Source organism: Loxodonta africana, chromosome 5 (genome assembly GCF_030014295.1).
Source record: "Loxodonta africana isolate mLoxAfr1 chromosome 5, mLoxAfr1.hap2, whole genome shotgun sequence".
In the NCBI taxonomy this organism is placed as follows: Eukaryota; Metazoa; Chordata; class Mammalia; order Proboscidea; family Elephantidae; genus Loxodonta; species Loxodonta africana.
The window spans coordinates 162299398-162320419 of NC_087346.1; the positions used below are offsets into that span (position 1 = coordinate 162299398).

Genomic DNA, 21022 nt, shown 5'->3' on the forward strand with positions numbered 1-21022 from the left:
ATGGATGAGAGAACAGATATATAGATGGATGGATGGTGGTGGATGGATGGATGGATGGATGGATGGATGGGAAGATAGATACAGGATGGATGGGTGGTGCATAGATGGATGGGTGGATGGGTGGTGGGTGAATGGAGCTTTTGTCTGTGCTGTTCTCCCTGCCTACTGTTCAACTTTCCTTGAACCCCTGTTCCTTTATCTCTGTGTCCATATTTCACCACCACCAGAGTCCACTTCACCCCACAGGACTCCCACAGCCCCTGGTCTCCCAATTCTCACCCAATCTTGTTACACTCTCCCCCTAACTGGACCAGGAGCTCCTTAAGAGGGTGAGGCACTAGGTCTCCCACACCAGGCCAGCATGCTTGAGGAGCTCAGCAGATGCCTGCTTCTGGTACAGTCATTCCTTACTTCGTTCTTCTCCACTGAGGTGGTGGTAACCTGGAACTTACCTGGCAGTAACCTGGCAGTTCGCCATGCATCTGGTCAGTTTGTTGTACTGTGGTGGCTTGCGTATTGCTGTGATGCTAGAAGCTATGCCATTGGTATTTCAAATGCCAGCAGGGTCACCCATGGTGGACAGCTTTCAGTGGAGCTACCAGACTAAGGCAGCCTAGGAAGAAGGACCTGGAGGTCTACTTCTGAAAAAAAATGGCCAGTGAAAACCTTATGAATAGCAGTGGAACACTGTATGATATAGTGCTGGGAGATGAGCCCCTCAGGTTGGAAGACACTCACAGTACTACTGGGGAAGAACTGCATCCTCAAAGTAGAGTCAACCTTAATGATGTGAATGGAGTCAAGCTTTTGGGACCTTCATTTACCAATGTGGTCTGACTCAAAATGAGAAGGAACACTGCAAAGTCCATTAATAATTGGAAAGTGGCATGTACAAAGTATGAATCTAGGAAAATTGGAAGTTATCAAAAATGAAATGGAACACATTAAGATCAGTATCCTAGATATTAGTGAGCTGAAATGGACTGGTACTAGCTACTTTGAGTTAATCACATGGTCTACCATGCTGAGAATGACAAATTGAAGAGGAATGGCATTACATTCATCATCAAAAGGAACAATTCAAGATCTATCCTAAACGACAACACTGTCAGTGATAGGATAATATCCATATGCCTACAAGGAAGATCAGTTAATACAATTATTGTTCAAATTTACACACCAACCAGTAAGGCCAAAGATGAAGAAACTGAAGATTTTATCAACTTCTGCATTCTGAAATTGATCAAACATTGTAATCAAGATGTATTGATAATTATTGGTGATTGGAATGTGGAAGTTAGAAACAAAGAAGGATTGGTAGTTGGAAAATATGGACTTGGTGATAGAAATGATGCTGGAGATCGCATGAGAGAATTTTGCAAGACCAACGACTTCTTCATCGCAAATACCCTTTCTCAACAACATAAACAGTGACTGTACGCGTGAACCTCACCAGAGGGAAAACACAGGAATTAAATCCATTACATCTGTGGAAAGAGATGATGGAAGATCTCAATATCATCAGTCGGAACAAGGCCAAGGGCTGACTGCAGAGCAGAACATCAGTTGGTCATATGCACATTCAAGTTGAAGCTGAAGAAAATTAAAACAAGTCCCTAAAAACAAAAATACGACCTTGATTATAGCCCGCTTGAATTTGGAGACCATCTCAAGGATAGATTTGATGCATTGAATGCTAATTATTGAAGACCTGACAAGTTGTGGGATGACATCAAGGACATCACACATAAAAAAAAGTAAAAGGTCATTAAAAATATGGGAAAGAAAAGACCAAAATGGATGTCAAAAGAGACTCTGAAACTTACTGTTGGACGGAGAGTAGCTAAAGTGAATGGAAAAAATGATGAAGCCAAAGAACTGAACAGAAGATTTCAAAAGGAAGCTTGAGAAGACAAAGTAAAGTATTGTAATGAAGTGTGGAAAGACCAGGAGTTAGAACACCAAAAAGGAAGAACTCGCTCAGCATTTCTCAAGCTGAAAGAACTGAAGAGAAAATTCAAGCCTTGAATTTCAATATTGAAGATCCTATGGGAACAATATCGAATGACTCAGGAAGCATAAAAATAAGATGTAAGGAATACACAGAGTCACTGTACCAAAAAAAATTGGTCCATGTTCAACCATATCAGGAGGTAGCATATAATCAAGAACCAATGGTATGGAAGGAATATGTCCAAACTGCACTAAAGGCATTGGTGAAGAACAAGACTCCAGGAATTGATGGATTACCAATTGAGATGTTTTAACACATGGATGCAGCGTTGGAGGTGCTCACTCATCTATGCCAAGAAATTTGGATGACAGCCTCCTGGCCATCTGTCTGGAAGGCATACACATTTGTGCCCATTCCAAAGAAAGGTGATCCAAAAGAATGTGGAAATTATCAAACAATATCATTAATATCTCACGTAAGTAAAATTTTGCTGAAGAAAATTAAAAAATGGTTGTAGCATACATCGGCAGGGAACTGCCAGAAATTCAAGCTGGCTTCAGAAGAGGATATGGGACCAGGGATATCACTGCTGATGTCAGATGGCTCTTGGCTGAAAGCAGAGAATACCAAAAAGATGTTTAACTGTGTTTTATTGACTATGCAAGGCATTTGACTATGTGCATCATAATAAATTATGGATAACATTGCAAAGAATGAGAATTTGAGAACACTTAATTGTGCTCATGAGGAGCCTGTACATAGATCAAGCTGCAGTTGTTCGAACAGAACAAGGGGATACTATGTGGTTTAAAGTCAGGAAAGGTGTGCGTCAGCATTGTAACCTTTGACCATACCTATTCAGTCAGTATGTTAAATGAATAATCCAAGAAGCTGGACTATATGAAGAAGAATGGGGCATCAGAAATGGAGTAAGGCTCATTAACAACCTATGTTTTGCAGATGACACAACCTTGCTTGCTAAAAGTGAAGAGGACTTGAAGCACTTACTGATGAAGATCAGAGGCCACAGCCTTCAGTATGGATGATTCCTCAACATAAAGAAAACAAAAATTCTCACAACTGGACCAATAAGCAACATCATGATAAATGGAGAAAATATTGAAGTTGTCAGTTATTTCATTTTGCTTGGATCCACAATCAATGCCCATGGAAGCAGCAGTCGAGAAATCAAAGGATGTATTGTATTGGGAAAATCTGCAATATACTTCTTTGAAGTGTTGAAAAGCAAAGATATCACTTTGAGGACTAATGTGCACCTGACACAAGCCATGGTATTTTCAGTGGCCTAATATGCATGCAAATGCCGGACAATAAGTAACAAGATTGAAGAATTAACACCTTTGAATTATGGTATTGGTGAAAAATATTGAATATACTGTGGGGCCAAAATATGACCTTGAGTATATCCCACCTGAATTTAGAGACCATCTCAAGAATAGATTTGACCCATTGAACACTAGTGACTGAAGACCAGACAAGTTGTGGGATGACATCAAGGACATCATCCATGAAGAAAGCAAGAGGTCACTGAAAAGACAGGAAAGAAGGAAAAGACCAAGACGGATGTCAGAGGAGACTCTGAAACTTGCTCTTGAGCATTGAGCAGCTAAAGCAAAAGGAAGAATTGAAGAAGTAAAAGAACTGAACAGAAGATTTCAAAGGGCGTCTCGAGAAGACAAAGTAAAGTATTATAATGACATGCGCAAAGAGCTGGAGATGGAAAACCAAAAGGGAAGAACATGTTCGGTGTTTCTGAAGCTGAAAGAACTGAAGAAAAAATTCAAGCCTCGAGTTGCAATAGTGAAGGATTCCGTGGGGAAAATATTAAACGACACAGGAAGCATCAAAAGGAGATGGAAGGAATACACAGAGTCATCATACCAAAAAGAATTAGTCGATATTCGACCATTTCAAGAGGTGGCACATGATCAGGAACCGATGGTACTGAAGGAAGAAGTCCAAGCTGCTCTGAAGGCATTGGTGAAAAACAAGGCTCCAGGAACTGATGGAATATCAATTGAGATGTTTCAACAAACAGATGCAGCGCTGGAGGTGCTCACTCGTCTATGCCAGGAAATATGGAAGACAGCTTCCTGGCCAATTGGCTGGAAGAGATCCATATTTATGCCTATTCCCAAGAAAGGTGATCCAACTGAATGTAGAAATTATAGAACAATATCATTAATATCACACTCAAGTAAAATTTTGCTGAAGATCATTCAAAAACGGCTGCAGCAGTATATTGACAGGGAACTGCCAGAAATTCAGGCCGATTTCAGAAGAGGACGGGGAACCAGGGATATCATTGCTGATGATGTCAGATGGATCCTGGCTGAAAGCAGAGAATACCAGAAGGAGGTTTACCTGTGTTTTATTGACTATACAAAGGCATTCGACTGTGTGGATCATAACAAACTATGGATAACATTGCAAAGAATGGGAATTCCAGAACACTTAATTGTGCTCATGAGGAATCTTTACATAGATCAAGAGGCAGTTGTTCCGACAGAACAAGGGGATACTGATTGTTTTAAAGTCAGGAAAGGTGTGCGTCAGGGTTGTATTCTTTTACCGTACCTATTTAATCTGTATGCTGAACAAATAATACGAGAAGCTGGACTATATGAAGAAGAATGGGGCATCAGGATTGGAGAAAGACTCATTAACAACCTGCGTCATGCAGATGACACCAACTTGCTTGCTGAAAGTGAAGAGGACTTGAAGCACTTTCTAATGAAGATCAAAGACTACAGCCTTCAGTATGGATTACACCTCAACATAAAGAAAAATCCTCACAACTGGACCAATGAGCAACATCATGATAAACGGAGAAAAGATTGAAGTTGTCAAGGATTTCATTTTACTTGGATCCACAATCAACAGCCATGGAAGCAGCAGTCAAGAAATCAAGCGATGCATTGCATTGGGCAAATCTGCTGCAAAGGACCTCTTCAGGGTGTTGAAGAGCAAAGATGTCACCCTGAAGACTAAGGGGTGGCTGACCCAAGCCATGGTATTTTCAATCGCATCATATGCATCTGAAAGCTGGACAATGAATAAGGAAGACCGAAGAAGAGTTGACGCCTTTGAATTGTGGTGTTGGTGAAGAATATTGAACATACCGTGGACTGCCAAAAGAATGAACAGATTTGTCTTGGAAGAAGTGCGGCCAGAATGCGCCTTAGAGGCAAAGATGGCGAGACTGCGTCTTACATACTTTGGACATGTTTTCAGGAGGGATCAGTCCCTGGAGAAGGATGTCATGCTTGGCAAAGTACAGGGTCAGTGGAAACGAGGAAGACCCTCAACGAGATGGATTGACACAGTGGCTGCAACAATGGGCTCAAGGATAACAACGATTGTGAGGATGGCGCAGGACTGGGCAGTGTTTCGTTCTGTTGTGCATAGGGTCGCTATGAGTCGGGACTGACTCGACGACACCTAACAAGAACAACAACAACAACTGTGGACTGCCAGAAGAATGAGCAAATGTGTCTTGGAAGAGGTACAACCAGAGTGCTTCTTGGAAGCAAGGATGGTAAGACTTTGTCTCATGTACTTTGGACCCGTTGTTAGGAGGGACCAGTTCCTGGAGAAGGGCCTCATGGTTGGTAGGTAGAGAGTCAGTGAAAAAGAGGAAGACCCTGAATGAAATGGATTGACACAGTGGCTGCAACAATGTGCTCTGACATAGCAACGATTGTGAGGATAGTGCAGGACCAGGCAGTGTTTTGCTCTGTTGTACATAGGGTTGCAATGAGTTGGAACTGACTTGACGGCACCTAACAACAATAAAAAAAAAAAAAAAATTTTTTTTTTAACAACAATAACAACCTGGTATTAACGTGTTAGTAAATAATCTGTCAGTAACCTGGTAGTGACCTGGTAGTAACTTGACAATTACCTGATAGTAACCTGGGATTGAGTAACCTGATAGCATTCTAGTAGTAACCAGTCGTAACCTGGTGGTAACCTGGTGCTGAACTGATGGTAAGTAACCCGGAGGTAGTAACCTGGTGGTAAGCTAGTAGTAATCTGGTAGTGAGTAACCTAGTAGTAGCCTGGTGGTAAGTTGGTGGTGAGCTGATAGTGAGTAACCTCTAGGTAGGAACTTGGTGGTAACCTGGTGGTGAGTAACCTGGTGGTAACCTGATGGTGAGTAACCTGCTGGTAAGCTGGTGGTGAGTAACCTGGTGGTAACCTGGTGATAACCTGGAGGTAGTAACCTGGTGGTAAGCTGTCGGTGAGCCCATCTTGGTCTGAGCCCCCCAGCCCTGTAACTCCTGTCACTCTCTGAGCCCCTGGCCTTTCCCTACCTGTTTCTGTCTCACTTCCAGCTCCCCCACCCCCAGTTCTGGAGCCCCTTTGTAGAGAAGCCCAGGGCAGGCCTGGCCCTCTGCCCCGCCCCCACACCTCACATGAGCCACCTTGTGTTGGTGCAGGAAGGATGTGGAAACCACAGGGGAGGCTGCTTTGCCTGGGGAGACAATTGCCAGGTTGGTGACTCATTTCAGCAGGGTGGGACAGACAGCTGAGGGCTGGGCCTTCCCCACCTGCTTCCTAAGGCTAATCAAGGAGAGGGTCTAAAATGGTGGCCGGGTTAGCTGAGAGGAGCAGCAGCAGGTGAGAGCGCAGAGGCTTCCTGTTCTGGTGGGGACAGGACCCGCCATCTCCTCACATCATGCTGGAGTCGTCTTTCCTGTAAAAGGAGGAACGTGATGTGTGCCTCTCGAGGACCTGTGGGCTCTGAGATTCCACACCTGCAACACCAGATGCTTCCCACTGCCCAGGAAGTGGTGCCACCTGCCCCAGGTACACAGAGAGGCTGGGGCTTAGTTAGTCGCCTGATAGGTCACCTCGCTCCTCTCTTGCTGGGCAGTGTCTCGCTGCCCCCACAGCAGTATCCCCGGTTCTGAGGCAGTACCTGGAAGCTATGCAGCAGAGCAGGTAAGAGCCTGGACTTGAGCCAGACTGCTGGGCCCACACCTGCACCTGCAGGCTGGGTTACCAGACTCTACTTTTGTTTCCTGGTCTCTATACTGGGGGCTGTGAATTACTGGATAATTTGGAGGGTTTAGAGCAGTTCCTGGCATGGTGGGGGCCGTAGGAGCAGGCCTGCTATTACCATGTGGGCAGGTGTGCTTGACTGGGTGGACTCTGTTTAGTGGGAGGGTGAGGGTGCTGTCCCAATGGATCCTTACAGCAGACACACTGCCCCCTCCCTCCCCCAACTCAACGTTTCTGCCCTGTCCAGCATCTGGTAAGATCGCATGGTGAAAAACCAAAGAAAGAGAAACCCCACATGCACACAGTGTTCCAAAGGATGAATGAGTGTTGATAACCAACGTTCATTCCCCTGACTGTTGGGCTCTGAACGTGTTGTGAGTAGCATTTTTATCAGAGATTGTTTGTGCTGTGGGTGTGTTTGCTGGGGAACGGAAGTGGGTAGCTTTCTGACGATACCGGAGGCTCTTCATGGTCAGGGATGTCAGGCTCATTGGGTGGTGTTTAATTGCGCTGTCAGTATGCTCTCTCCTTGGCAGGTAATACCCCATGTGCAGGAGGGAGCCTGGCCCTTCATTTCTGAAGGGCGTTCTGGGTGCCTTATAGGAGACAGATGTGAGGCTGTGTCCTGGGAATAGGAAACAAAGCCTACCCTTTGGGCAGCAGGGAAGTGGCCTCAGTCAGACAGACTTGGTCCGAGGCTGCGCACTTTCAAGCTGTGGTCTTTGGGTAGGTCTTAGCCTGTTTGCTTATCTGTCCAGTGGGGATAATGCTGTTACCTGTTACAAAGGGAGCCTTGGTGGTGCGGTGGTTAAGAGCCAAAAGGTTGGCAGTTGGAATCCACTGATGCTCCTTGGGAACCCCATGGGACAGCTCTTCTCAGTCTTATACAGCCACTATGAGTCGGTATTGACTCGCTGGCAATGGGCTTATTTTTTTTGTGTGTGTGCGTTGCAGGAAGGGTTTGAGGATGGGTTGGGGGAGGTGTGCCCAGCATAGTACCCAGGGTAGAGCAGGCTCTCTGGAGATGGCGGCTCTTGGCTTAGTGGCTGCCTTTGGGCCTGGGGCCGGAAGTGACCAGAGGGACCCAGGCAGCCTGACCTGGGACCCGTCTGCTTCCTTCCCTTGCTCTCTGCCTGGTGCAGTGGGGGTAGAGGCTCACATCCTGCCTTCCTGTGGGTTTGTGGCTTTGCAGCATCATTGCCTCATTGATGGGGCCGGGACAGTTCCGGGCATGAGGGGAGGGTGGGGGCAGGCAGGGTCTCTGGGTGAGCATGCCTTCCCACCTACCTTGTCCAGCTGCACGGTGACTGGTACCTGGTGGGGCGGTACCTTCTGCCCCCACTGCAGGTTGGGGACTGAGGTCCGGGAGCTTAGAAGCCACTCCTCATCGAGTTGGTGGGTTGTGGGGTCTCTGGGCCTCCTTCTGCCTGGCCCAGAGCTCCTCAGTCTCCACCCAGCCATGCAGGTGGGTTCGGCCAAGGTGGCCTGGAAGGCTGGGGGTCTGGGCGGTGCGTTTCCCCAAGAGCAGCTTCATGGGAACTGAAAAAGAGCAGAAAAAATGTGTTTGAAGGCACCTGTGAGGCTCCATTTCTCCCTCAGAACAAACACGCTGATCTTATCTTTAGCTAGGGTCCCACTGTGCCGCTCCCATAACGGGTTGTCCTCTCTGGAAGTGCCTGGTCACTCGGTGTCCTCTGCAGCAGGCTCTCCTCCTGCTGGAGCCTGCTGACTGAGTGAAGGGCAGACTCGAGTCAGCACAGGGGCTTCTGGAGAGGGCTGGGGTGACCTGGTCTGGGAGAGGGCAATGGAAGTGACAGAGTGGAGGAGGCCTGGCTCCTGGTCTCGGAGAGGGCAATGGAAGTGACAGAGCAGAGGAGGCCTGGCTGCAGTTGGGGAGGGGAGGAACCATGGAGCCAGGAGCCCCTACGCTGTGGTGATGGTGGGGGCCAGGAAGTGAGTGGGAAGTGGTGGTGGAGGTGGAGCAGAGGGGTCCACTCGGTGCCTGGGGCACACGGCAAACATTACTAATATGGGGTCAGCTGGGTTAGCCCAGGAAGGGGCTGCTTTGGGGAATGTAGTCATGCCCCTGGGGGACAGAGGTCACATTGGGGCACATGGTCACTGTCCCCAGGGGACAGAGGTCATGTTGGGGAATGTGGTCATTGTCCCTCAGGACCCCATGGCCTGGCTGATTCTATCCTGGCATCAATGCCCTGTGTGGGCGGGGCCGACAGGATGGCCAGGAGTCACCCCGGAGTGGGGCTGGATCTGCTTTGGTTCCCCGGGCCCAGGACAGGGCTGGCCTACTGGGGTCTCAGGTCACAGGAAGAAGCACAGGCCAGAGCTGGGAACCTGGCCTGAACCTTTGTCTTCCCATCACCCCACTCCTTCCTTGTTAGAGGCACACTTTTCTGCAGCTGGGGTTTATTAATGTTATCTGCAGATTGTCTGCTTGGGCCAAGGCATTGGTCACTGCCAGCTCCAGGAAGCTGAGGGTTCAGCCGGGTGGAGAGCCACAGGGCCAGCTGCCAGGCCAGCATGCTCGGGGGTGCATAGAGAAAGCATCTGCGCTCTGAGCACCTTCCCAGAGCTGCGGCCGATCTAGGTGGAGGGGCCTGGCTGGTGTGATGGCAATCGTGGACGTCAGCAGCCCTCGACTGACGTTTCAGAAGGGCTCACCTGGGGGAAGGGAGTGGGGCTGTGGACCCTCTCGTGGCCCCCTGTGGGGTGGGCCCTGGGGAGAGTGATCGTGCTGTGTGGGGCCTGTGGACGAGAAGGGGGGAGGTGCTCTTCTGCCAGTTGTCTCATAATAATGGAAAGTAGCAAGGACACTTGGCCATTAAATACCTATATGGCATCACAACAGACACTTCACCAGCCTGGAAACAAGTGTTTCCCACTTAATGAAGGCATAAGCTGAGTGGAGGAGTAGCCTTCCAAAGCCGGGTCATTTGGTCAGCACATGAGCCCTGGGTCCTGCCTGCCCTGTGTGGGGAGCTGAGATGTGGAGGTGGGAAGCCCAGTCTGCCTCAGGGCACACCTGGTCTAGGTGTTTTTCAGGTTGAATCACCAGCATCCAGGAGACATAAAGATTTCTCCCATTTTCCCACACCATCTCTGTTTTGCACATGTAACCTCACCATACAGCCTTGAGCAAATACGGAAGCACCCTGATATGGCTTACGTCAGAGTAGGCTCAGTATCCTTCCCTCTCTCAGCTCCCTGTCGGCCCATCTGCCAAAGGCAGATGTTCTTACATGGCTGAAAAAAATAAAGATGTCACTTTGATGACTCAGGTGCGCCTGACCCAAACCTTGGTCTGTTCTGTCTCCTTGTATCTATATGATAGTTGGACAATGAAAAAAGAAGACAGAAGAATTGATGTGTTCAAATTGTGGTGTTGGTGAAGAATATTGAATATGCCATGGACTGCCAGAAGAACAAACCAATCAATCTTAGACAAAATACAACCAGAATACTCCTTAGAAGTGAGAATAGGGAGACTTTGTCTTGCGTACTTTGGACATGTCATTAGGAATGACCAATCACTAGAGAAGGACATATGGTTGGTAAACTAGAGGGTCATCAAAGATGGGGGACACCCTCATTAAGATGGATTGACAGTAGCCACAACAATGAGCTCAAAAGTATCAAAGATCATAAAGATTGTGCGGGACCGGGCAGTGTTTCATTCTGTTATACATAAGGTTGCCATGAGTCAGAGCTGATGCAAGACAACTAACAGAAATATTGTAAAGGACCCATGGTAATGGTGATGATGGTGATGGGAATGGTGGGGATGATGGTGATGGTGGTGGTGGTATAGGTAGTGGCGGTGAAGATGGTGGTGATGGTGATAAGGGTGGTGGTGGTGATGAAAATGGTGGTGGTGGTGATGGTGATGGTGGCGGTGGTGATGGTGGTGGTGGTGATGGTGGTGGTGGTGATGGTGATGATGATGGTGATAAGGGTGGTGGTGGTGATGATAATGGTGGTGGTGATGGTGATGGTGGTGGTGGTGGTGATGGTGGTGGTGATGGTGGTGGTGGTGATGGTGATGATGATGGTGATAAGGGTGGTGGTGGTGATGATAATGGTGGTGGTGATGGTGATGGTGGCGGTGGTGGTGATGGTGGTGGTGGTGATGGTGGTGGTGGTGATGGTGGTGGTGGTGATGGTGATGATGATGGTGATAAGGGTGGTGGTGGTGATGATAATGGTGGTGGTGATGGTGATGGTGGTGGTGGTGATGGTGGTGGTGGTGATGGTGATGATGATGGTGATAAGGGTGGTGGTGGTGATGATAATGGTGGTGGTGACGGTGATGGTGGTGGTGATGATAATGGTGGTGGTGACGGTGGTGGTGGTGGTGATGGTGATAAGGGTGGTGGTGGTGATGATAATGGTGGTGGTGGTGGTGGTGATGGTGATAATGATGGTGGTGATGGTGATAAGGGTGGTGGTGGTGATGATAATGGTGGTGGCAGTGGTGGTGGTGATGGTGGTGGCTGTGACGGTGGTTGTGGTGGTAGTGATAGTGATATTTTGGTATAGGTAGTGGTGGTGGAGACGGTAGTGATGGTGATAAGGGTGGTGGTGGTGACGGTTATGGTGGTGACAGTGATATTTTTAAACACTCTCAGTGGGGTGGGAACCCTAGCCCCCAGTGCCCTTGGGGTGGCTCAGAGCTGACGCCAGGGGCAGGCTAGAGGGAGTGTGAGTTGAACTGTGGGTACTAATCATGGTTCTGAGCCCCTCTGCACATCCGTGCTGTTAGGCCTCAGGGGTTCAACGTCTACATGACAGGCCCACCCTGCCCCCTCAGAGCTTGTACACTAGTGGGGAGACAGACCCTGTGCCAGCAAACGCACAGGGAAGAACTTACAGAAGGTGGTCATTGTCTTAGCTATCTAACCAAAAAAACCCAGTGCTGTCGAGTCGATTCTGACTCATAGCGACCCTATAGGACAGAGTAGAACTGCTCCATAGAGTTTCCAAGGAGCGCCTGGCGGATTTGAACGGCTGACCCTTTGGTTAGCAGCTGTAGGCCACCAGGGTTTCTCTTAGCTATCTAGTGCTGCTAAAACAGAAATACCACAAGTGGAGGCTTTAAGAAACAGAAATTAATTTTCTTATAGTTTAGGAGCCTGCAAGTACAAATTCAGAGCGCTGGCTCTCAGGGAAGGCTTTCTGTCACTGTTGGCTCTGGAGGAAGGTCTATGTCTGTCAGGACAGCCTTTTCTCAACCATGTCCGTAGGCAGGCCTCTCTGTGGCCCTTGGCCCCTTGACCCCTTGGCTTGGCTTCTGCCCTGCACAGGCAAGTGTTACGAAGCTCTTTAGCATCACTAATAAGTGCCTAGAGGCACCCCACTTAGCCAGGAAGGCTTCTGCCCGAAGATACTCAACTCTCTCGCTCTGTGGGTCGGCTCCTAAGCTGTCTCGCACTGGTCTCCTGGTTCTGCTGCCCCTGTTTCTCTGCCACCACGGTGTTATAGCTTTCTCCCTGTGTCTCCTCGTTCTTGGAAGTTCTCAGTGCAGGGACCCCGAGTCCAAAGGGTACATTCCACTCCTGTCTCTTTTTCTTGGTGGTAATGAAGTCCCTCTCTCTGCTTGTTTCTCTTTCCTTTTGTCTCTTGTAAGGTAAAAGGTATGACTCAAGTAAGGTCATGACGTGAGTAAGGGTGGTAGGGGTGGTGACTGGGGTGAGAGTGGTGACTGGGGTCAGGGTGGTAACTGGGGTGAGGGTAGTGGCAGGGTATGGATGGTGACTGGTGTCACACTCTCTAGTAAGGCAGTGACTCAAGATACAGCCCACCCTAATGCTACCTCCTTAACATAATGGGCAACTCACTACCAAATGGGACCATAATCCTAGAAGCTAGAATTTACAACATGTCACAAAATGGAGGACAGCTACATCAGATCACAAAGTGGAGGACAGCCACACAATACTGTGAATCATGGCCTAGCCAAGTTGACACATATTTTTGGGGACACAGTTCAATCTATAGCAGTCAGGAAGGGTCTCCCCAAGAAGGCTGGGTTTACCAGAGTCTGGGAGGAGCAGGGGAAAGTCATGTAGGCCCTGGGCAAGGAGGTGCAGGTAGAGGAAATAGCAGGTGCAGAGGCCCTGTGGTGAGGACGTTGTTGGCTGGAGGGACAGCGGGGGATGGGAATGTGAGGTCTGAGGGTCGTGGGGGGTGCAGATTTCGTGGGGTCTCTCAGAACCTGGCCTTCTTCCCAGGGAGCCAGGAGCTGGCCTCTCACAGCCTCCCCACCCACTCCTGCCCCTAAACCCAGTTCTCCCATAGCCATAGGAGCTTTATGTGGAAAATGGCCTGGTGCTCCTCTGCACAAAGCCTCCCTCTCGTGTGGGTGTGTGGGGGCACAGGGTACAGCAGGCGGCTCCCCCTTCCCCCCAGGCCTGTGTTCACCCTAACGGGCTTCGGTACCCCAACACCCTCTGTTTCTGAGGAGACAGCGGCGCTGTGGAGAGTGGGTGTGTGTCAGACATGGGAGGTGGGTGGCCTGTGTCCCTCACCCTCATAACCTTGTGAGGCGAAGGTAGCACTCTGTCTCAGGGGGTGGTCTGTGTTCCTCACTCTCATGACCTCATGAGGTGAAGGAAGCACTTGGTCTCAGGCGGTGGCCTGTGTCCCTCACCCTCATGACCCTCATGAGGTGAAGGCAACACTCGGTCCCTGGAGGAGGCCTGTGTCCCTCACCCTTGTGACTTCATGAGGTGAAGGCAGCACTCGGTCTTGGGGAGTGGCCTGTGTCCCTCACTCTTGTGACCTCATGAGGTGAAGGCAGCACTTGGTCCCGGGGTGTGGCCTGTGTCCCTCACCCCTGTGACCTCATGAGGTGAAGGCAGCACTTGGTCCCGGGGTGTGGCCTGTGTCCCTCACCCTTGTGACCTCATGAGGTGAAGGCAGCACTCGGTCTTGGGGGCTGGCCTGAGTCCCTCACCCTCGTGACCTCATGAGGTGAAGGCAGCACTCAGTCTTGGGGGGTGGCCTGTGTCCCTCACCCTTTTGACTTCATGAGGTGAAGGCAGCATTCGGTCTCGGGGGGTGGCTGAGAGAGTAGAGCACCCGCTGGTGCCAGCCTGTGGGGAGGATGGAGCATCCCCAGGTGTCACAGCAGGGACCAGAGGCCAAAGGTCACCAGGGAGGGGCATCTGGGCAGGAGGGGGTAGATGACATGTCAGAGTTAGTGGAGTGGCCACATGACAGGAGTGCACAGTGTGGTCTGCACATGGTTTTATGGGTGTCGGGGAGGTCATAGGGGTCAGTGCAGGTCAATCGGGGTCAGTCTGGGTCAGTGGAGACCAAATGGGGTCAGTGAAGGTCATGGAGGTCAGTGGTTCAGGGAGTCAGTGAAGGTCATGGAGGTCAATGGGTCAGGGGGTCAGTGAAGGTCATGGAGGTCGGGGTCAGTGAAGGTCAGTGAAGGTCATGGAGGTTGGGGGGTCAGTGGGGGTCAGTGGAGGAGCAGGGCTGAAGATACACTGAGGGACTTGAGGAGGTGGGCAGTGGAGACAGCTGTGGAGGGGCCCAGGGGCAGGGTTGGGGTAGAGGGAGGTTTGCTTTTTTTCATGAGAATGACCTGAGTGCTGGTAGGGGGTCAGGATGAGGTGGGCTCAAGGGGGTCGAGGGCTGGGGTGGGGCACACAGCAGAGAGGGTGAGGGTGTGGTTTGGGGTTTGGGTTGGGGCGATCCTGTTGGGGTAGCAGTTGCAGTTCCCTCTGGATCCTTTAGTAAAGAAATCCCCTTTTCTCGCCTCTCTTGAACGGCTGTATGACTTATTTCTAGCTCCTTCGATTTGGGTACAAACAGGGTCACTGTGCCGTTCATCCATAATTGGATGTTGCTGGTACCTGGGGAAGAAAGCAGTTGCTTTGGGCATTTGGCTTCCACCCGGCAACTATGGGGACTCTGAAGATCCAGGTGGTTCTATTTCAGATTTGACATCTTGACTTTTCCTTCCTAGTACCGTCTGCATTTTTCTCTCTGACCTAATTTCTCCTCTGTCTCCGTTTACTTGGCCTAAACCTACCCCTCCTCTCCTCTCTGTTGTTCTTTTCTTTACTGCCTTGTTAGGAGTTTCCATCTTATAAGAATTCTCTATTTCAGACAGCCTCCTCTGCCTGCCCCAAATGGGGTAACTTTCTTGGCTTCTCTTGACTATTACGTTGCGAAGGCAGTGAGTGTCCTGATGTGGGTTTTCTCCCTGGAAGCTGGGATTGTATTCTCGGTGACCTGCTTTCCATACCAGCAGGTGTTATGAGGACCCTCCCAGGGCCCCCATTGTTTGGGTGAACGTGGATATATTTAACATTCGCTTGCCATTCACATCTTTGTGGATCGTCCCCTTTCTGATTATTCCCATAGCATAAGTTCTAGAAGTGAAGCGACTGCAGCAGCGGCAACCCGTATGTCATGAATTGAATTGTGTCCCTCAAAAATATCTGTTGACTTGGCTAGGCCATGATTCCCAGTATTGTGTGATTGTCCTCCATTTTGTCATCTGATGTGATTTGCCTGTGTTGTAAACCCTACCTCTATGATGTTGTTGAGATGGGATTAGTGGTAGTTATGTTAATGAGGCAGGACTCAATTTACGAGATTGGATTGTGTCTCAAGCCAACCTCTTTTGAGATATAAAATAGAGAAGTGAACAGAGAGACATGGGGACGTCATACCACCAAGAAAGAAGCACCAGGAGCATAGCATCTCCTTTGGACCTGGGGTAGGGGGGGGATCCCTGCACTGAGAACTTCCTAGTCCAGGAGAAGATTAATGATGAGGACCTTTCCCCAGAGCCAACAGAGAGAAAAAGCCTTCCCCTGGAGCTGGCACCCTGAAATTGGACTTCTTGGCTCCTAGACTGTGAGAGAATAAGCTTCTGTTTGTTAAAGCCATCTGCTTGTGGTATTTCTGTTACAGCAGTACTAGATAACTAAGACACTGTATTTGAAATTTTCACAGAAATTGCCAAACGGCATCCCGGAAAACGTGTGCCAGTGTGGACTCCCAAGAGTGAGTGAGAAGAGTAAAGTTCCCAAACCTGGCCAACTCTGGATATTTTAAGTGTTTGCAGTGAGTGGAGAGTCTCATCTTTGTTCTTGCTTATTTGACCCACTGAGGCTGAACATCTTGTCCACTGTGTGGTGGCAGTTTGCTTTGCTTTGTTGGGAATTGCGTATTTGTTACTTACACTCATTTTTCTATTGGCATGCTGCTTGAAGCAAATTTGAGTTGTAAAACCTGTTAATTTATTGAGGATAGTTACCTGTGGCCTACTAGGTGTTACAGATATTCTTCCCAGGTTGTGGTTTGATGTTTTGCTCTGTGATGCTTGTTATGGGTTGAATTGTGTCCCCTCAAAAAGATGTGCTGAAATCCTAACCCTATACCTGTGCACGTGGCCCTGTTTAGATCCTGGAAGATGTTATCAGTTAGGTTAATATAAGGTCACGCTGGAGCAGGGCGGATTCTAATCCTGTCTGAGTGGTGTCCCTGTAAAAGAGGAGAAGAGACACAGAGACAGGAGACAGAAGACATCACATGAAGACGGAGACATGTGATGCCGAGTGATGCAGCCACAAGCCAGGAATACCTGGGCCACCAATCCTCCCCTAGAGCCTCCAGAGGGGGTGTGGCCCTGCCAGCACCCTGATTTTGGACCTCTTGCCTCCAGACTGTGACAGAGTACGTTTCTGTCATTTTAACCTTTGGGTAGTATAGATAGTTTGCGCTTGACTTAGTAACCCCCTAGAAAGGAGACCTGGTGGCACAATGGTTAAGTGCTCGGCTGCTAACTGAAAGGTCAGTGGTTTGAACCCACCAGCTGCTCCACAGGAAAAAAGACCTGGCGATCTGCCTCTGTAAAGATCACAGACTAGAAAACCCTATAGGGCACTTCTCTCTGTCCTATGTGGTTGCTATGAGTCGGCATCAACTTGACGGCACCCAACGACAAGCCCACTGAAGTCTGCAGTCCGCCTGGCGTTTGGTTTGCTGAGAGGAGCGAGCTGGATGCTGAGTTGTACTTGCCCCACAACCGGTGTTGCCCGGCTGTCACCTCACCTCCACGCCTGTCAGGCCCCCGTGCATCCTCCTCCCTCCTCTGTGGCTCACTGGTCTCTGCAGCAGTCCTGTTTTTTCCCCTGAGAGAAAAGACATTGCCTTGCAGTTAGGACCCTGAAGTTTCCCCCAAGTTTCCTTTCCTAAACTAAACCATGGACTTCATGTCTGGGTCCCTGCCGCTGCCTGGGGAGCCCAAAGGAATATATGGGGGTGACCTCCCCAGCCCCCCGGAGCATCCTCACCCTTCTTTCCACCTGATTATACCCCACCCAGGCCCCAAACCCCACCCTCTGTCTAGCCTCCACAAGCTGCTGCCCCCTGTTGGCCCGCCAGTGGGGTCTGAGGTGGGTTTTCCCCCCACTAGGGCACCCTACTTCACCCACTCTTAGGCTTCACACACCCTCCCTCCCAGACACGGACACACAGAGACGCTGCCACCACACACCTCGACCACCCCAGTTTGGGGGATTGGCTTTCGTGCTCACGGCCATGGCCGTGTGTGGGGTCGTCAAGCAGGTGCTGTGTGTGTGTAGGGGGGACGTTGAGAAGGCACCCTGTGTATGTGTGTGCGTGTGGGAGATCCAGCAAGTACTCTGTGTGTGTGTGTCCAACAGGTGCTGTGTGGGGACATCGCCAGGTCCTTCCTCCTGCTGCAGCCCTGGGAAGGCCTCCCACTGCTCGCTTTTCTGGCCAGGGTCAGAGGCAGAGACCAGGCTCCACGCATGGGTGTGCTGGGCCCACAGCCCAGGACGGTCCTGTCCTGTGGAAGCCCTCCCTGGATGTTGGCCCAGTGGCCCTTCTGAAGTCGTGGAAACTTTGTCCCTTGAGGGGAGGGAAGATTCACAAAAAGGAAGCAGACAGTGCCGTTGATGGAAAGGAAGACATCCAGTAGTAGCTCCCCTCGCTCAGACCCACCAAGTCACAGAGAGCAGACCGCCTTCACCTTCACTGCAAGTGAGGAAGCTCGGCGGCTGGACCTGATTTGTACACGAGGAAACGAGAGGTTGCTGGTGTGACCGGGGCCACGTGGAGCCTGGCCGCTGAGATGCTCATGAGCTGGCTGTGCCTCAGGTCCACACTCTGAGCTGCTCCACTCCACTGGCTTCTGAAAAGGTTATGGAAATGAGGGATTTTAGTAAAAAAAAAAAAGTACCTTTTATGATGGAAAGCTGTATTTGGAAATTTGAGAATTCCTGTATCTATTGTTGTTGTTGTTAGGGGCCGTCGAGTTGGTTCCGACTCATAGCGACCCTATGCACAACGGAACGAAACACTGCCCGGTCCTGCGCCATCCTCACAATCGTTGTTATGCTTGAGCTCATTGTTGCAGCCACTGTGTCAATCCACCTCGTTGAGGGTCTTCCTCTTTTCCGCTGACCTTGTACTTTGCCAAGCATGTTGTCCATCTCCAGGGACTGATCCCTCCTGACAACACGTCCAAAGTATGTGTGATAAAGTCTTGCCATCCTCACTTCTAAGGAGCATTCTGGCTGTACTTCTTCCAAGACAGATTTGTTTGTTCTTTTGGCAGTCCATGGTATATTCAATATTCTTCGCCAACACCACAGTTTAAAGGCATGAATTCTTTGGTCTTCCTTATTCATTGTTGAGATTTTGCACACATATGAGGCAATTGAAAACACCATGGCTTGGATCAGGCGCACCTTAGTCCTCAAGATGACACCTTTGCTTTTCAACACTTTAAAGAGGTCCTTTGCAGCAGATTTGCCCAAGGCAACGCGTCTTTTGATTGCTTTACTTTTGCTTCCATGGGTGTTGATTGTGGATCCAAGTAAAATGAAATCCTTGACAACCTCAATATTTTCTCCATTTATCATGATGTTGCTTAATGGTACAGTTGTGAAGATTTTTTTTTTTTTTATGTTGAGGCGTAATCCATACGGAAGGCTGTAGTCTTCGATCTTCATCAGTAAGTGCTTCAAGTCCTCTTCACTTTCAGCATGGCTGTGTCATCTACATAACACAGGTTGTTAATGAGTCTTCCTCTAATCCAGATGCCCTGTTTTTGTTCATATAATCCAGCTTCTCGGATTATTTGCTCACTATACAGATTGAATAAGTATGGCGAAAGGATACAACCCCGATGTACACCTTCCTGACTTTAAACCATGCAGTATCCCCTTGTTCTGTTCGCACAACTGCCTCTTGATCCACGTGAAGATTTCTCATGAGCACAGTTAAGTGTTCCAGAATTCCCATTCTCTGCAGTGTTATCCATAATTTGTTGTGACCCACACAGTTGAATGCCTCTGCATAGTCAATAAAACAGGTAAACATCTTTCTTGTATTCTCTGCTTTCAGCCAGGATCCATCTGACATTAGCAATGGTACCCCTGGTTCCATGTCCTCTTCTAAATCCAGCTTGAATTTCTGGCAGTTCCCCGTCGATATACTGCTGCAGCCACTTTTGACTGCATCAGTGCATCCTGATTGCATGTTCGATCCATTTCAGACTGCAGAAGTTGATAAAAATCTTCAATTTCTTCATCTTTGGCCTTAGTGGTTGGTGCGTAAATTTGTATAATAGTCGTATTAACTGGACTTCATTGTAGGCATATGGATATTATCCCATCACTGACAACATTGTACTTCAGGATAGATCTTGAAATGTTCTTTTGAACTCTCAAGTTGTCATCCCCTGCGTAGCAGACCATATGATTGTCTGATTCAAAATGACCAGTGCCAATCCATTTCAGCTCACCGAGGCCTAGGATATTGGTCTTTATGTGTTCCACTTCATTTTTGATGTTTTCCAATTTTCCTAGATTCATACAATATGTATCTGCACACTTGTAGCTTCCTAAATAGCATGGATTACCTGTATGTATGTAGGACCGTGAGGTTTGTTGGTTCAGTGATAGAATTCTCACACTCCATGGAGGAGACCTGGGTTCAATTCCCTGCCCATGCAGTTCTGGTGAGGGCATCCACAGGTCTTCACTGAATGAATGATACCACGTGATGGGTCACAGGTGACAACATGGGGGAAATGTTCACAGTGTGTCATAGGATGGCAGTGGTGCTTTGGCGATAGAGTCTTCGCCTTCCACCTGGGAGACCTGGGTTCCATTCCCGGCCATTGATGTTCACAGTGTGTCATAGGACGGCAGTGGTGCTTTGGCGATAGAGTCTTCGCCTTCCACCTGGGAGACCTGGGTTCCATTCCTGGCCATTGATGTTCACAGTGTGTCATAGGATGGCAGTGGTGCCTCGGTGATAGAGTCTTCGCCTTCCACCTGGGAGACCTGGGTTCCATTCCCGGCCATTGATGTTCACAGTGTGTCATAGGACGGCAGTGGTGCCTTGGCGATAGAGTCTTCGCCTTCCACCTGGGAGACCTGGGTTCCATTCCCGGCCATTGATGTTCACAGTGTGTCATAGGATGGCAGTGGTGCCTCGGTGATAGAGTCTTCACCTTCCACCTGGGAGACCTGGGTTCCATTCCCGGCCATTGATGTTCACAGTGTGTCATAGGACGGCAGTGGTGCCTTGGCGATAGAGTCTTCGCCTTCCACCTGGGAGACCTGGGTTCCATTCCCGGCCATTGATGTTCACAGTGTGTCATAGGATGGCAGTGGTGCCTCGGTGATAGAGTCTTCGCCTTCCACCTGGGAGACCTGGGTTCCATTCCCGGCCATTGATGTTCACAGTGTGTCATAGGACGGCAGTGGTGCCTCGGTGATAGAGTCTTCACCTTCCACCTGGGAGACCTGGGTTCCATTCCCGGCCATTGATGTTCACAGTGTGTCATAGGATGGCAGTGGTGCCTCGGTGATAGAGTCTTCGCCTTCCACCTGGGAGACCTGGGTTCCATTCCCGGCCATTGATGTTCGCAGTGTGTCATAGGACGGCAGTGGTGCCTCGGTGATAGAGTCTTCACCTTCCACCTGGGAGACCTGGGTTCCATTCCTGGCCATTGATGTTCAC

General features: G+C 49.4%; 1 protein-coding gene across 11 annotated transcripts in view; it reads left to right on the forward strand.

The window, feature by feature from the left end:
• Positions 1-6431: 6431 nt before the first annotated feature.
• JAKMIP1 (janus kinase and microtubule interacting protein 1) overlaps positions 6432-21022 on the forward strand; it is a 155308-nt gene continuing 140717 nt past the window's right edge. The window contains exons 1-2 of one of the 11 annotated variants that reach the window (XM_064286247.1): positions 6432-6922; positions 15974-16084. The gene's annotated coding sequence lies outside the window, so the exon portion shown is untranslated. The other 10 variants (XM_064286239.1, XM_064286244.1, XM_064286240.1 and 7 more) reach the window with 10 other exon arrangements.